At 42.1% G+C, this 3,206-nt stretch overlaps 1 long non-coding RNA gene across 1 annotated transcript; it reads left to right on the top strand.

Moving 5' to 3' along the window:
* The first annotated feature begins 685 nt into the window (after positions 1 to 685).
* LOC149975537 (uncharacterized) lies at positions 686 to 1,257 on the top strand. Its single transcript, XR_016488509.1, has 2 exons — positions 686 to 826; positions 1,195 to 1,257. It is a non-coding gene; the product is annotated as an uncharacterized LOC149975537 (long non-coding RNA).
* Positions 1,258 to 3,206: the final 1,949 nt, after the last annotated feature.

Genomic DNA, 3,206 nt, shown 5'->3' with positions numbered 1-3,206 from the left:
AACTCTCTCCCAACACAATTTCCTTTCCAGTTCACACCGTACATTTTTCTAATTCCCAAGGGAAAGGTTTGGAAACAAAGAACTTAACCAGTTAGAGCTCTAGGGGCGCTATTTCATTTTTGGATAAAAAACGTTCCCGTTTTAAGCGCGATATTTTGTCACGAAAAGATGCTCGACTATGCATATTCTTGACAGTTTTGGAAAGAAAACACTCTGAAGTTTCAGAATCTGCAAAGATTTTGTCTGTAAGTGCCCCAGAACTCATTCTACAGGCGAAACCAAGATGATGCATCACCCAGGAATTAGCAGAATTTCTGAAGCTCTGTTTTCCATTCTCTCCTTATATGGCTGTGATTGCGCAACGAATGAGCCTACACTTTCTGTCGTTCGCCCAAGGTCTTAGCAGCATTGTGACGTATTTGTAGGCATATCATTGGAAGATTGGCCATAAGAGACTACATTTTCCAGAGGTCCGCCCGGTGTCCTTTGTCTAAATTTGTGCGTAATCTTCAGGTGCGGGCATTTTCTCCTGGGATTCAGGAGAGAAAGCACACTTCCACGAACGATATATCATCGAAGAGATATGTGAAAAACACCTTAAGGATTGATTCTAAACAACGTTTGCCATGTTTTCAGTCGATATTATGGAGTTAATTTGGAAAAAAGTTTGCGTTTTGAGGACTGAATTTATGGATTTTTTTTGGTAGCCAAATGTGATGTATAAAACGGAGCTATTTCTAATACACAAGGAATCTTTTTGGAAAAACTGAGCATCTGCTATCTAACTGAGAGTATCCTCATTGAAAACATCAGAAGTTCTTCAAAGGTAAATTATTTTATTTGAAGGCTTTTATGTTTTTGTTAATGTTGCGTGCTGGATGCTAACGCTAATGCTAACGCTAAATGCTAACGCGAAATGCTAACTCTAGCTAGCTACTTTTACACAAATTATTGTTTTCCTATGGTTGAGAAGCATATTTTGAAAATCTGAGATGACAGTGTTGTTTACAAAAGGCTAAGCTTGAGAGATGGCATATTTATTTCATTTAATTTGCGATTTTCATAAATAGTTAACGTTGTGTTATGCTAATGAGCTTGCTGATAGATTTACACAATCCTGGATACAGGGGTTTTTTCATAGCTAAACGTGACGCAGAAAACGGAGCGATTTGTCCTAAACAAATAATCTTTCAGGAAAAACTGAACATTTGCTATCTGAGAGTCTCCTCATTGAAAACATCTGAAGTTCTTCAAAGGTAAATGATTTTTTTGAATGCTTTTCTGTTTTTTTGTGTAAATGTTGCCAGCTGAATGCTAATGCTAAATGCTACGTTAGCCATCAATACTGTTACACAAATGCTTGTTTTGCAATGGTTGAGAAGCATATTTTGAAAATCTGAGATGACAGTGTTGTTAACAGAAGGCTAAGCTTGAGAGCTAGCATATTTATTTCATTTCATTTGCGATTTTCATGAATAGTTAACGTTGCGTTATGGTAATGAGCTTGAGTCTGTATTCACGAACCCGGATCCGGGATGGGGAGATCAGAAAGGTTAACAACAAAAAAACAAATACACCTCAAATATACATTGACACACAGAAACATTAAATCCGCCTCCCGGGTGGCGCAGTGGTTAAGGGCGCTGTACTACAGCGCCAGCTGTGCCATCAGAGTCCCTGGGTTCGCGCCCAGGCTCTGTCGTAAACCGGCCGCGACCGTGGGGCGACGCACAATTGGCCTAGCGTCGTCCGGGTTAGGGAGGGATTGGTCGGTAGGGATCTCCTTGTCTCATCGCGCACCAGCGACTCCTGTGGCGGGCCGGGCGCAGTGCGCGCTAGCCAAGGTTGCCAGGTGCACGGTGTAGCCTCCGACACATTGGTGCGGCTGGCTTCCGGGTTGGATGCGCTGGATGTTAAGAAGCAGTACGGCTGGTTGGGTTGTGTATCGGAGGACGCATGACATTCAGCCTTCGTCTCTCCCGAGCCCGTACGGGAGTTGTAGCAATGAGACAAGATAGTAGCTACAACAATTGGACACTACGAAATTGGGGAGAAAAAGGGGTAAAAAAAAAAAGAAAAGAAGAAACATCAAATCCTCCATATCGTTAATCTCATAGGATGAACAGTACTGTAGAGCTCTTTTTACTTGCGCACAATATAGCTGGGTCGCCCCTTCCTGTCCGCAGTGGTCTACCACCCTGCAGCGCCCAAATCCAACAATGAAACTATGAAATTATTTCGGGTGTGTTAGGCCAAGACAGCAGACCCCCAGGGCCAGACCCCCAGGGCCAGGACTGAGCAGCCCAGCAGCTACAGCTTGCCTAAATTGTTACCCCCCCCCCCCCCGACGTGGGCATGTTTTCAATACAGCCTCCTTTTGTCGTACTGTATTCCATATAAGTCATCCAGACCTTATTGAAGTTGCCCAGTATACCCTTAATCTTGTAATAAATCAAATCTCGTGATGCATAACTTGGACATTGTGGGAGGATCACCAACCTTTCAATTAATGCCAATGCATTACTTAGCCGCTATAAATGCTTGGTTACACAGTTTCTTCAGATAACAGTCTCCAGTATCAACATTTCCAAGCAAACAAAAACAGAGAGAAGGGAGAATCTGTAGACATGCGGAGATAAAAGAACACACTCTTTGCCAGAATTAAGCCAACCTTCACAAGACCATAACATACGCAAATATGTCCCCTTTTGTGTTTTACACCTCCAGCAGAGGAATAACATGTCTGAGTGCATGATATTCAGATTCACTGGCATATAGTACGTTCTATGGTTTTAAACTGCAGTAATTTATGTCTGAGTTGACAGGAACATCAGTGGGCATTCAAACACATCTGTATCCATTCATCATCATCATCCTCATCAATAGCTTCCACCAGGTCTTCCTCACATTTCTGTTTGACATGTTTTGTGTCGTGGGGAAAAGCCTTTTTATCAACCCCATTCAGTTTGGAAATCAACTTTGGAGGTTTTGTCAGACTGCCTTAACCTTTCTGATCTCCCCATCCCGGATCCGGGTTCGTGAATACAGACTCAAGCTCATTACCATAACGCAACGTTAACTATTCATGAAAATCGCAAATGAAATGAAATAAATATGCTAGCTCTCAAGCTTAGCCTTTTGTTAACAACACTGTCATCTCAGATTTTCAAAATATGCTTCTCAACCATTGCAAAACAATCATTTGT

This window comes from Oncorhynchus mykiss, chromosome 18 (genome assembly GCF_057628025.1).
Source record: "Oncorhynchus mykiss isolate SJ-2025 chromosome 18, ASM5762802v1, whole genome shotgun sequence".
In the NCBI taxonomy this organism is placed as follows: domain Eukaryota; kingdom Metazoa; phylum Chordata; class Actinopteri; order Salmoniformes; family Salmonidae; genus Oncorhynchus; species Oncorhynchus mykiss.
The sequence above is the reverse complement of the archived record's forward strand: the minus strand, read 5'-3'. Positions and strand labels throughout refer to the sequence as shown.